Source organism: Macaca mulatta, chromosome 5, assembly GCF_049350105.2.
Source record: "Macaca mulatta isolate MMU2019108-1 chromosome 5, T2T-MMU8v2.0, whole genome shotgun sequence".
NCBI lineage: Eukaryota > Metazoa > Chordata > Mammalia > Primates > Cercopithecidae > Macaca > Macaca mulatta.
In genome coordinates, this window is record NC_133410.1 from 20,842,970 (window position 1) to 20,858,034 (window position 15,065).

The window sequence follows — 15,065 nt, forward strand, 5'->3', positions numbered from 1 at the left end:
CGTGGAGAGTAGTATAGTCAAAAAGCAAGGCCTTAGAAGAAACCAAACCCAGGGACGCCTTGATCTTGGACGTCCAGCCTGCAGAACTGTGAGGAAAATGTCTGTTGCGTAAGCCACCCAGTCTGTGGTATTTTGTTACAGCAGCCCCAGCAATCTAGTACAGTTATCAAAGGGAAAACTGCCTGATAAATCACCCTGTGTAATGTCTATGAGCAAAGTGATACTAATATAGAATCTTACTTTTCAGACACGGAAAAACTTTAAAACAAATAGGTCAGGTAGGATTTGTGTAAGTAAGTGAAAATTCCACAGGAACTTGAAATACTCTTCTCATTGGAATTGTTTGCCTGTTTCGGATGCCATTTATATGGGACATCTCACACAATATTTTTTTTCTGTTGCTTTCTGAGTTGATTTTCTTAAATATAAATTAGTAAAAAGAGATGCAAGCGTATATTATATAATCTCTGGTAAATCTGCAACTGAAACACACTCTCTTTAAAAAAAAAAAAAAAAAAAAAGGCCCCATGTGGTGACTCACAGCTGTAATCCCAGCACTTTGGGAGGCCGAGGCAGATGGATCACCTGAGGCCAGGAGTTCAAGATCAGACTGGCCAACACACGGTGAGAACCTGTCTCTTCTAAAAAAGGAAAAATTAGCCAGGTCCGGTGGTGCTTGCCTGTAATCCCAGCTACTAGGGAGGCTGAAGCAAGAGAATCACTTGAACCCAGGAGGCGGAGGGAGCAGTGAGCTGAGATTGTGCCACTGCACTCCAGCCTGAGCTATAGAGTGAGACTCTTCCTCAATAAATAAATAAAAATTAAAATAAACCCTAATAAACATGGAGAGCGCTGTGGTTCAGTTCTTATATAATATCACATTACACTATTTTAAAGCAAGTTTTATTCTTTACTCTGGTTTCTCATGGAATGTTACAGAAATTGGTTCACGTGGCCTGTAATGTACTTCTTACACAATTTTTTCTCTTTCTCAATGATCTATAGCACAGGTTCTCTCCAATCTTTCGTTCTCCAGAACTCCCTCCCTACATTAGCTTTCTCCACTCCCTGTAAGTCCAAGCCTTCCCCATTTCTTCCAACTCTTCATGGTGTTGATTGGCGTGACCTCTTCCAATGAGGTCTTTCCTACTCCAGACTGTCAGGCTTGGTCCTTCTCTGTCTGATCTCTGGCATCTCAAAATCCAGGACTCTCTCTGGTCATATAGACACACATCTTCATTTAAGTTGCGTGAGAGAAAGATGTCTGAAATGAACCAGTTAAATTGAGAAATAAAATAAAATGCAGGATGGTCGTGGTGGCTCACGCCTATAATTCCAGCACTTTGGGAGGCTGAGGTGGGAAGACTGTTTGAACTCAGGGATTCGAGACCAGCCTGGGCAACATGGCAAAACCCCGTTTCTACCAGCCTGGGTGACAGAGCAAGACCTGAAAAAAAAAAAGGAAAGAGAGAGAGAGAGATAAAGAGAGGGGGAGAGAGAGAGACAGAGAGAGAGAGAGAGAGAGAGAGAGAGGAGAGAGAGAGAGGAGAGAGAGAGAGAGAGAGAGGAGAGAGAGAGAGAGGAGAGAGAGAGAGAGAGAAAGAAAGAAAGAAAGAAAGAAAGAAAGAAAGAAAGAAAGAGAGCAAAGAGTCATTCTTTTAAGCTATTCTGCAATAGATTAAGAGAATGAGAAAAAAAAAAAGCTTTTAAGGTTTTTGAAGGTGATGTAGTTTGAAATTGAAGAAATATCTACTTTCAATTCCAGATTTCAGCTTTACATTTATAATTTCCTCAGAAACTATCTGAATGTTTTGTATTCTTGCATGCTTAGAAGGCATATGAAACGAAAAAGGTAAAGATAGTAAAAGCTACCCTGCTTCAAAATAATCAGTTCTTTCCGTGGGTTAAAAACTACTAATATATTTGGCTTATATATTTGGTATATCAACACTTTTCACCCATATATAATAAAATTCATTTCCAATCTTTGACTACATTATCAAAATGTTTTAATTAATTGACAATGAGCTGACATTTTCCTAGAAGAAATATCGATTTTACGTAACAGTCCATCCAGGAAAAAAGGGGGGGAAAAAAAAACTCTATAATTTCAACTTTTTTATTCATGAAAGTATGAGCATACCAAGAATTTGGTACTTTAATGATATACCATTAATAATAATAAGAGGTGCTATTTACAGAGCTCTTACTAGGCACCATGTTAAGTGCTTTCCAAGAAGAATTTTCTGTAGTATTCACAACAATCTAATGAAGAAGGCACATTATTTTCCCTCCTTTACAGATGAGGTAACTGAGATTTAGAGAGGTGAACTTACTTGGCTGAGGTCTATTATCTCTAGTAAACGACAAAGCCAGAAATTGAATCTAGGTATGGGTAACTCCAAACACCACACTCAAACTTTTCTTTATATTACCAACATTTTAAAAGACTTCTCCAAGTGCTAATCCTGGCTGACTGTATTCGCTTTCATAATCTTTGACATTAATATTGGTCGAAAACTATATGATACCTGTTTGTTGGAGGAAGGTAGAGGTAGTGACTAAGAAATTAGTACAACAGCACTCACTAAAATATTAATATATATTCACTTTCAAATTGCTTAGTGATGACTTTAACAGGTTAATAACAAGACAGTAAATATTTGTTGAATGTGCCAGGTGCAAGGGAGTGACAGAACTGGATAGGGATAAAGACTTCATGTTCAGGCCTTTAGAACAGCAATGAAGACACACTTCTGAACTCTGGAAAGCTGTGATTTCTATGTCACATGTTAACCATTTAACAAATAAGTTTCCCTCCCTCCCTCTCCCTAGAACAGAAGTTAGTAAACTACACTCCATGGAGTAAACCTGACACACTGCCTATATTTGTAAATAAATCTTATGACAACAAACCACATCCATTCATTTCCTTATTGTCTGTAGTTTCATTCATCCTACAATGACAGAGTTGAGTAGTTGTAATGGTGACTATATGACTGTAAAGTTTAAAATTTCTACCATGGAGCTCACTATAGAAAATGCTTGCCAACCCCTCCACTCAATCTGGATAAGAATCTACTTAAAGATAATCTCTATATACAGCACACACCTTTGATAGCTAAGCTTATAGAAAGATCCTGAATATTCTCTAGCCTCCTGTGGAGAAATGAGTTCTTTCACCCTAAAAGTGTCCATTCTATTGGTGTGTTAAAGAAATCAAATTATCAGTGACCAAATTGTTTAAATCAAGTTGGTACTACATTATTTCGAGACCACTGGGAATTTTGGTTATGCTACGGAGTTCTGTAACTGGCAGTTTTCACGGTGGATTTTATGGTTTTCAACTAAAATATTAAGAGACACTGAAGAGTTGCTCCAATTCATTGTTTTACTTTTGCTTTCTTATTAGATTTGGTTTGTTTTGCAAAAGGGCCTTTACTGTCGTTTTCTTTCCTTTTCTAGCCAAAGCAAGGATTACAAAAATGAACCAAATCAGATCAATTCATATAGTAAAGTTACCAACATTTTTAAAGAACTAAAATAAAACAGTGACTCCCTAGGCAAAATACTTTCAAATAACATAGAAGTTCGCAGTCAAAAGAAGCAAGTGAATTATTTGCCTTGAGACAACACCTCACTCCCCAATCATGTACATTTTCTGTTTTCAACGAATATTTTCTACTTTCATCATCATTCACGTGATGATCTAAAAAGAAAGGACTGAGGCATTAATAAAACAGGACCTGGAGGAATTGAAGGAAAATCCGATACTACTTATATGACTACAGATTTCCTCATACAAACTCCTTCCCAAAATAAATTGCAGGTATAGCAGAATATAATATACTGCCAAACATAGCGTGTAACATTACGATGACGAACATAAACTCTCCCCAGGGCCTCAGGTAATCAAGCACACTATAGCTTCGGAAAGAGATTCTAGTCAACATCTGCCAGCGTCTCTCATGAGAAGTCTCTCCTGTCTTCTTTAGTCAAACTGGGGCCGACACTTTCATTACATTCACTCTCCAAGCCCGAAACTTTGTGAGGCGCCGTGCAAGATTTTGTGAGCGCGTCTTCTCAGAAAAGTCGAGTAGGGTTTTATGTCCATTTTACAGGTAAATAAGGTTCGGAGACTTTTAAATGTTTTCCCTCGGATGATCTAACTAGTGTGTGAGACAGAACATATTCTCACACTGGTTTTCCTTTTTTTTTTTTTTTTTTGCATAAATCTTTTTATTTTTTTAATTTATTTTTTATTATTATTATACTTTAAGTTCTAGGGTACATGTGCATAACCTGCAGGTTTGTTACATGTGTATGCTTGTGCCATGTTGCTGTGCTGCACCCATCGACTCGTCAGCACCCATCGACTCGTCAGTTACATCAGGTGTAACTCCCAGTGCAATCCCTCCCCCCTCCCCCCTCCCCGTGATAGGCCCCGGTGTGTGATGTTCCCCCTCCCGAGTCCAAGTGATCTCATTGTTCAGTTCCCACCTATGAGTGAGAACATGCGGTCACGCCAGTTTTCATAGCTTCATGTCCAAAGCACTTTTATTACATAAGCAATAAAAGGTATTTTGACATGTAATTTTTTTAAATTTATGATAAAAGAGTCAAGGAATAAAAAGAAACCTCTAAAATACATTGATACATGTGCAGCAGTAGATGAGACCCAGTTGAATTTAAAAATCACTGGTCATATGACACCAGTGACAAACCTCTAGTTGTCAAGAGTGGCTTTGTGTCTGGCAAGAGAAAGAAGGGAAAGTGAGTTAGATTGGTGGGTATAGAAAGTGCGCCATGGATCTGGTACCAAAACAATACTAATTTGGGACACGCAAGTCATGACATACACCACCAAGTTGTGGAGGCAGGAGGAGGCATTATTCCTCACATCTGCCCAGAACACTGCTTGGAAAATGGTGGTAAATGACACATGAAAGATTTATTTTATTTTATTTTATTTATTTTATTTTAATATTATTATTATTTTTTTTGAGATGGAGTCTCGCTCTGTCACCCAGGCTGGAGTGCAGTGGCACAATCTCAGCTCACTGCACCCTCTGCCTCATGAGTTCAAGCAATTCTCCTGTCTTGGCCTCCCAAGTAGCTAGGACTACAGGCGCGTGCCACCATGCCTGGCTAATTGAAGAATTTTTATTTTTTTACAGCTGCACAGCACTAGGATATAGCTACTGGGCTGAGAAGCAGTGCCTTCTTAGACAGTGCCGTATAAAACGTCCTTCTTAAGAGCTATACAGACAGAAGTCATCAAGAAAAAAAAAAATAGTAGGAAAGGGATAGAGAACACAAACAGAATTCAGGTAATTTTTTTTTTAAAAAGAATAATTTTAGGTGGGGTGCATAGGGTAGGGCACAGAAGGGGCTAAGGTCCTGAAGTTCTTCACGGGAGAGAAAATGTTTAATGAGAATGGGAATTAATATTATTAATATTATTCAATTTTTCTTAACCCCAGGCTACCAAGACTGAAGTGCAGACTGTTGCCTGTCTTACAAATCAAAACCACAGTATTTGACCACTATGCCAGGAATGTTAAAATCTGACTTTCTCCAACAACAAGGGAACATTTCAGTTTTTAGTGTTTTAACATTTAGTATGAATAGTATTTTTCACTTAGGATATTTAGTATTTAATAGACCTTACATGTCCTATCTCATTTACCAATCCTGAAAACCTTAGGCCTGCACTAATATTATCCTCACTTTACAAGGAACCAAAATTCATCGTCTCTCTGCCTTCCTTAGGTTGCTTTGCAGTTTGGGGAGCATAGTTTTTGTTTTTGTTTCCCTAAATAAAGGTTGGTGCCTCTAAGGTAATCAGGGTAAGTATTTTTTTATTTCCATACTGCAGATAAGAAAACAAAGGTCAAAAAATAATAAAGTATTTAAAGAAATGTACATAAGAATAGAAACAGATCTGGGGCTAACACCAGGTTTCCTGACTCCTGGACTGATATTCTCTACATCGTAAAACAATTATTCATTGTTATTTATCTTCAGCTTCTGGCAACAGACATGGGAATTAATCACTCTCTGAACATGTTTTTGAATGAAAATAATGGTTGAGTGGATGAATGCAAGGCTGATCTATTAACAAAAAAGCACAAAAATAAAGACACGGTTCCAATAACATCTAAAGAGATCGTTCTCATCCATATCATCATGTTTCCTAAACCGCATTCTCTCTCCAACCTTGCACCCCAACTTTCATTCCCAGAGAACAACCTTCCTATTCAACTGAGTCAACTTTAAAATTATTAATCTTGGAATTTTTTAAAGGGGCCTTAAAATGACCAATTATTATAACATGATGGTATATTTCAAAACTTCCTGCAAATCAATTTCTGAACTAACCTTCCTGAAATTCTCCCAGTTCCACGTCTTCCTTCGTACTTCATTTTTGACACAAAGGTTGAAAGTAAAGGGAAGAAGGCCTGCTCCAGAAGACAGACAAAGTGAATTTTAGTTCCAATATTGAGCAGGTTTTTGACGTTAGTAAAGGTAGTAAATGTGCCATGCATCAAGCCGGTAAATGTCATGGCATCTCTTGAGTTGCCCAAGCCAGAACACCTCCCTCTCCCTCCCACTTCCTTGGTCCTAATCCATTATACAGTCTTATTTATTTTAGCAATAAAATATATCCAAGAAGAGTCGACATCTCTCCATTCTTACTTCCTCTGTTGTAACCCAAGCTTTTATCACTTCTCATCTAAATAAACCTCTGGGCCAGTCCTCCCACATCCAATGTGGATCCTCCCAAATATGTTCTTCACACAACATCCAAAAATCTTTGTACAATGCACTGTGATGTGACAACACCATTACCTTCCGTAAATCTTTCAATGGCTTTCTTTCAGCTCTTTGAAAAAACGACCACGATTTTCTCCATTCAGAACCTCTAACACTGGACCTCACCTGCCCAACCCCCACCATTACCCTGCCCTCTATTGCTACTGGCCTTCTTTCAGTTTCTCCAAAGTGCTACCCGATCTGCTGTTTCAGGTCCTTTCCCTTTGCCCTTCTCACCTTTACCCTTGTCTGTCCTTCTTACCTCTCAGTTCAATAGACACTTCCCCAGTGAAGCTTCCAGAGCCCTGTTATACAAACAGGCAAATTCCTATATTCAGAGCACTGATTTCATTGGCAATTTTCTACTAATTAGCAAGTTTCTCTCTGAACAGAATAAAAGTTCCATGAGAACTGAGACAAAGTCTCTTTATATCCATTTTACCTCCAAACCTAAAGTACTTGACCTCCAGCCAAAGATCACCAGGAATAGATCAGGAGTCAAACAAAGCCAGGCTCATTGCAACAAGGGAGGGAGCAACCATGTGGAACCATGAAGGAAAGGTCTCAGTAGAGGTTATTAAGAGGGGCTCGGTACAAGATTTGGGTTTGTGTTAGATGATTTTGTGGAAGATTCAGACAAATCTAATTTTCCTCTCTATTGAGGACTATGAATTAGATTTTTCTGTTGAATGCTGAAAAGGAAGGTCAATTCTACGATCGGGTATCTTAGAATCTTGTTTTTTGTCTCACTCTATCATGATTATACAGTGACCTTTGTGATGTAGAGAATCTAATGCTGCCACTAATCTGACAGGAGGCGGAGCTCAAGAGGTAATGCAAGCAATGGGGAGCATCTGTAAATACAGACAAAGCTTCACTTGCTCACTGACACTCATCTCCTGCTGTGCTGCCTGTAACAGACCACAGACTGCGACTGGTCCATGGCCTGAGGATTGGGGACCCCTGTATTAAAAGTCCAATTCCATCCTGCATCTGGTAATTTACACATCTCCATGGATGCCAGCTACCTGATGTCATGTGTAGAGTTAATACATGACCATCTAATCTGTGAATCTTAGTAGTTTTTATTTAGAAGGCAAGAAGGACAATGCAAGGCTAAAATGAGGGTTGGTAAAGAAACAGCAGTCATGTTAGCTGAGCGCACATAGTCATTTTCATGGCTTGGGTTGTGTTCTTGTTTGGTTTGTGATCAGACATGATAATAGAGTGGTCTTGTTTTTTGTCTCACTCCATCATGATCATACAGGGACCTTGTGTGATGTAGATATTCTGTGAAATTATATATTTGATGAACAAACACCAAATTAGCAGTTACAGCCAAGCCAGCTCAGCTAACCACAAAGACTTCACTTTTTCTTTTTCCTCACTAATAACTAATCCTGTGACTTGGTTGTAGAAGTCATTCATCAAATAATTGATGAAAACGTGAATGAATACATTTAGCCACTCTTAGCGTCAGCTGCTTCGTGTTTGGGGGATAACATTTCACCCGCTCAAAATTAGACCAGAAAATGACTTTAAACCACTGCCACTTTAAAAACCTATAATTCTAAGATATTCAAAATTTACTAAATATTCATATAACAGCATATGGATATATTATCATAAATATAAAGACAAAGGTAAGTTATAGAATTTTGTGACTTAATAAAAACTTTATTATCTCCCTCCACACAGGCACTTACATTCCTAAACATGCAATTTCATTCTGTCGCATTCCACTGCCATTCTACCCACAAATAAACAATATATTGAAACCTGAAATGTTAGAAAGCTACGAACAAATTTACAGAAAGCTAAGAACAAATTAGGATGCTTACCTGACAACAGAGGAATGAAAACAATTTAATGGAGAAGAAAAAGACCACAAACTAAAAATATTCCTTCACTGGTTTAAGAGATAGAGATTAGGATCTCATTGTGAGAGTTCACTATCATTACAGAAGAGGGCTGAGGAGGCGGAAGGACACACAGCCTTTTGAACATCCACATGTGGTAATGGTTGCACTATAGAAATCTACACAGAATCACTGGATATTACATTTGCAATGGGTGGATTTCATGGTATGTAAATTATATGGTATGTGAATTTCATGGTATGTAAATTTACTATATTTATATAGTAAAGTTATTACCAAATAAAAGTTGGTGGAACTCCATCTAGATGTATTGATATGGTTGGGCTCTGTGTCTGCACCCAAATCTCATCTTGAATTGTATCCCCCCACCCCTAATTCCCATGTGCTGAGGGAGGGACCTGGTGACAGACAGTTGAATCGTGGGGGAAGTTTCCCCCAGACTGTTCTCACGGTAGTGAATAAGTCTCACGAGATCTGATAGTTTTATAAAGGGTTTCTGCTTTCATTCTCTCTTGCCACCACCATGTAAGAAGTGTCTTTCATCTTCTGCCATGATTGTGAAGCCTCCCCAGCCATGTGGAACTGTGAGTCCATTAAACATTTTTCTTCCCAGTCTCAGGTATATCTTTATCAGCAGCATGAAAATGGACTAATACATGTATATCTACCTAACAGCAACCCAAGGCTGTTTACCAAATATCCTGCAGTCTCACTCTTGAAAACACCTTTATCTGTAACATCTCTATACTCTCTGCCTCCATGAAGTTTCCCCTCTATGGAAGATTTATCAAGCAAAATGGGAGTGAAATATCTCACCCTTCCAGCTCTTCCCTTCCTGAGCCCTGGCCAGTAAGCAAGTTCATCTCACTTGAACACTTGAACCATCCAGACTGTGGACTTCGTATCCAAAGGCCCTGCGCTTGGCAGGGCATGATACAGGTGTGGCACATATTAAGCAATTCAATAACTGATAGTAGTGGTGTTAAGAATTAGGCATGAAAAAGTGAATGTTTCAAGAATGTAGGTCACAAATGGAGCTGCTTTTCCTTTAGGAGTTTTCTGTTTAGATGGACACATCAATTGTATCATGGTTTTCTTCTGACATATAAACTAGGAAACAAGCGACAGAGTTAGTCAATGAAACAGCATGGTAGTTAAGGCTTTTTTTTTCTGCCCTTTCATATGCTTAAATGTTACCAAAACATTATATACTCTGGACCTCTTCCAAATGAAGCTGCACTAGAGGCTTCAGGTCAATGTTTTCTAAGGAACAGTCCCATAAAAATCAAGGTGGGACAATAAAATACACACATTGTCTCATGTAGCATCGCAGGGTGTTTATTCAGTACAATATAGGACCCCATATAGTATTTAGTTACTTCTTCCCTGAAAAGAACATCTACATCTTTCTGTCTTGCCATTTACAATTCTGTATTTATTTGAATTGTTTCAACAGTGACCTGTAGTTATTATACTAATGTCACTTGTGTACTTGGAAGTAAAAAAGTGTGAGAAAACTGTAGTAAAAATTTGTCACCAGGACCAGAAACAATTACTTTTGTATAGAAGAATCCTGTTATGACATATGCAAAAGAGGGAGATGACTGATTAATATTTTAGTTATACTCTTTCAATAAATATGTAGACTACCTGTCACATTTCAGGCACTATATTCAGCACTCAAATGCAACTGTGCATAAATGCATACGATTACCTTCTCAAAGTTCATGACCTATTGGGTTTAGACATTAAACAAGTAATTATTTAAAAAAAAATCAGAAGTTGAAAGGGAAAACATATAAGAAGTATCAAATATGGCTAAAGTATTTTTCCATGAAGACAAATAGGAATCTAAAGACATTAAAATAGCAGTCCTCAACCTTTTTGGCACCAGGGATTAGTTTCATGGAATACATTTTTTCCACAGACCAGAAGGGTTGGAGGGGATAGTTATGAGATGATTCAAGCACATTATACTTATTGTCCACTTTATTTCTATTATTATTACATTATACTATGTAATGAAACAATCATGCCACTCACCACAATGTAGAATCAGTGGGAGCACTGAACTTGTTTTCCTGCAACTAGATGGTCCCATCTTGGGGTGATGAGAGACAGTGACAGATCATCAGGCATTCGATTCTCATAAGGAGCATGCAACCTAGAGCCCTTCACATGCACAGTTCACATGAGGGCTCATGTTCCTATGAGAATTTAATTCTGCCACTAATCTGACAGGAGGCAGAGCTCAGGAGGTAATGCAAGCAATGGGGAGCTGCTGTAAATACAGACAAAGCTTTGCTTGCTCACTGACACTCATCTCCTGCTGTGCTGCCTGATTCCTAATAGACCACAGACTGTGACTGGTCCACGGCCTGAGGACTGGGGACCCCTGCATTGAAAGCCCAATTCCGTCCTGCATCTGGTAATTTACACATCTCCATGGACGCCAGCTACCTGATGGCATGTGTGTTAACACATGGACATCTAATCTGTGAATCTATGAGAAGGATGAGGGGTCACTCAATCTAGGGCAGCTTACCATGCATATCAATAAATTAAGTTCAGGTTACCTATATAATTAATAAAAGTTAATGGCTACTTATTGATTCATCAACAACTTATTCTTTCAAGTTCTGAAAATACATGAGTTGTTCCCAGAAAACATGTTAATAACCTGTGGCTTGAGGTTGATGAGAACTTTCAACAATGTGTCATGACCATACTGTATTAGTGTCAGTGTTCCTTCATTGCCCGATTGGAATTAAAATTCTCTATTATTCAGCAGTCCACTTAATGGGACAAAATTTCTGACCTACCTAATCCTCATTACACATACAACTAATTGCATCCATGAGTTACTGAAATAAAATTTGGATCCTCATGCATCATCAATCAAGGGTAAATTTAGCAAATTGGAGCCTTTCTTCAATATTGCTTCTGTAACTAAGTAATATATATGCAGAACTTTACATAAAATTTAGGAATAAAACTGGAGGAATAAATACTTCCCTAAAAGCTAGGTTTATGTTGAGTATGACTGGCCAAGCAGTTTGGTAAGTTAAATAAATAAACAAAAATTGTATTAAAATTAACATATATGCATACATTTAATTACAAAGAAAATTATTTCACTCAGAATGTGTAGTTTTGACATATGTATATCATATATCATAGGGTAGAAGGGATAATAATTAGTGGTTTCTTGACTTGAGATGTAGTTTTGATATTGTCACATCCCAACATGGAATAGGAATTTGCTTTAGTCTCCCTTCTTCCTTAGATCATAGTTAATAGTTGATCTTTGAACACATACATTTGAATTGCTTGGTACATTTATATGTAGATTTTCTTCCACTTCTGCCATACCTTAGATAGGGAGACCAGTCCTTCCTCTTATTCCTCCTCCTCAGCCTACTCAACATGAAATCAGTGAGAATGATGACCTCTATTATGATCCACTTCCACTTAATAGTAAATATGTATTCTTTTATGATTATCTTAATATTTTCTTTTCTCTATCTTACTTTATTGTAAGAATACAGTATATAAAACACATAACATACAGAATATATGTTAATCAACTGTTTTTTCCATCTGCAAGGCTTCCAGTCAACAGTAGACTATTAGTAGTTAAGCTTTTGTGGCAGTCAAAACTTATATACAGATTTTTGCCTGCATTGGGGGTTGGCACCACTAACTCCTACATTGTTCATGGTAAACTGTATATGAAATGGATGGCTAGCCTTAAGTGATATGTGAGGAACACGTTAATGATCACTTTCAAATTCTGGAATTCTCTCCAAGTTTATTCTGTTTCATGAACATGATTCCATTTAGCTTCAAATCTATAATTTTGGGGATGACTCCTGTAGAGGACTATGTGCTCGAAAACGAGATGTTCCCAATAAGTCCTGCTCTTGCAAACAAAGCAAGGCATTCCTTCCCTGCAAACAGGGAGGACAAAGGAGCCAGCTGCAAACAGCAGGCCCTGGGGACTGGTTAATGTGTAAATATCTTGAGAAACCAGAAAGTCAGGAAAAGGTCAGAAAAACAACACGTGACTTGTGACTTGGCAACATTCCACAACTGATTGTATAAAATAAAGCAGAGCATGCCGTTCGGGGCGGCCACCATGTTTGTCCCGTTCTGTGTTGTCTTGTGTGTTCATTCCTTTGTTTAGGAAACACGCGGACCCCAACAACTCCCTCATCTAATCTGCACTCAACACTAGAAGAGAGGAGCTACAAAAGCTTGGCTAGAGCTCTCGAAGAGAGACTGGCCCTGAGAAGAAACTCTCCAAGATGGAGAATTCCTGACACACCATGCCAGACTTCACAGCTCAAAGATTTCAAAAAATACATGTTTTCTCAGTAGAGCAATAAAGTCCATGATAAATTGCTCTGAATTTGAAAGCATTTTGTGATGGTTAATTTTATGTCTCAACTTGACTGGACCGTGGGATGCCCGGGTAGCTGGTAAAACACTATTTCTGGGTGTGTCTGTGAGGGTGTTTCCAGAAGACATTAGCATTTGAGTAAGTAGACTATGTAAAGAAGATCAGCTTCACCAATGTGGGTAGGCATTAGTCATTCTGTTAAGGGCTCAAATAGGACAAAAAGGTGGAGGAAGGGCAAATTCACTTTCTGTCTTGAGCTAAGACATCCATCTTCTCCTGCTCTTGGACACCACAGCTCCTCCTTCTCAAGTCTTCAGACTCAAAGGCTTACACCAGTGCCACTAACCCCTACCTCGGTTCTCAGGCCTTTGATTCAAATTGAATTACACCATTGGACTTCCAGGTTCTCCAGCTTGCAAATGGCAGATTATGGAATTTATCAGCCTCCATAATACATGATCTAATTCCCATAATGCATAAATTAAACACACACACACACACTATTAGTTTTATTTCTCTGGAGAACCCTAATATGCATATGTTCACCTAAAACATTTTTAATGTAGGTATCTCATCTTTCCAGGCTTCATCATGCATACCTGGGCAGTTATCTAGTGTAGTGCATGATACAAGAAACTAATGGTGTTATTTTGCATATACCTAATAGGTTTACAGTGCCTACAGTTTCCTTACTAATTTAAACCACAGGAAGTTCAATTATTTTTTGTTATTTAACTTTACACATGAACTTTACACACTCTAAATGCTACTCTAATGATCAGCATTTTCAGTCATAAGTTTATTTAATTTGTAGAGCATCTCTGACAGGTCAGACTTATATTAGCCTTTTAGGATTCACAAGGGGATTAATGAGACCAGGGTCCTGCCTATTTAGAACTGACATCCTAGAGAGAAGTAAGGCATTAATCTAATTATCACGAAGATCATGTAATTGCCTCCCATGCTTAGAACACGTGTCATTCTTTTAAGGTATGGTAAATGGCAGCAACGTTTTACAAGCAAAGACTCGAGAGTCTCCATTCAGACAGCTCACTGGGAAGGGCCAAGGTTAGATCACCAAGTGGACAAAGAAAGACACTATGAAGGTTGAACAAGAGGGGACAGAGACCAACAGAGACTGCTGAGCCTGTTAGGAAAGGGGGATGAGGATAAGACAAAAGAATCATTTAATACCACATGTCTACAATGTGATCTCATTATCCTATCAAGTACCTAAAACAAGGACAATGCATAGAAATATTAAATAACACAAAATCAGAAAACTGGTAAGAGATTACAACTCCAAGAAGTGTGATCTCTCCTCAAAATCTCTATCAACTCCTCCTCCCCCTAACCCTCCTACCTTCTTTTTGCCCAAACTTCTTAAAAATCAGAGAGAATTTTTCCTAGTACCCACAGATTTTTTATGAGAAGGAAGGACTATTATTGGAGATGACTGGCCTATTGCTAGGCTAGTGTATTCCCCAAAGAGAGGCAATGGACTCCCTTATACATCAAACACCAAAGACAAAAAACTCTTGAGTAAGAGTCTGAATGAGGTAAACAAATTCAGAAAGCTGTGCTCATCACAAAATGGGGAAGGGAAATACAGGTTTTGTTATCTTTTAATACCAACTATTAAGTTAACAAGAAAATATTTTTTTAGTGCCAACATATTCCATTCCCACTTTACTCTTACTGTAAGGGACAGAGTAGGCAGCATTAGCCCCCCTTTAACTAACAGAGAAAGACATTTACCACATGCTCGACTTGAGCCCTCTGGCTAGAAAACACATGGCAAAAGTAACACAAATGAGAGAATCAGGGATTCCTTAGTAAATAGCAACACATTTCAGATTTACAATACTTTAAAAAGCTAAGATCAAACATGCTACTCAATCCTACTTACATAACCTGTCTCCATTTCCAAGGTTAAAGATGGATAAGAGTAAAATCCAACGTCTGAT

General features: G+C 38.2%; 1 protein-coding gene across 1 annotated transcript in view; it reads right to left on the bottom strand.

The window, feature by feature from the left end:
* Positions 1–15,065, bottom strand: part of KCNIP4 (potassium voltage-gated channel interacting protein 4) — a 1,220,174-nt gene that overhangs the window by 1,069,012 nt on the left and 136,097 nt on the right. The gene's annotated exons all lie outside the window — the stretch shown is intronic.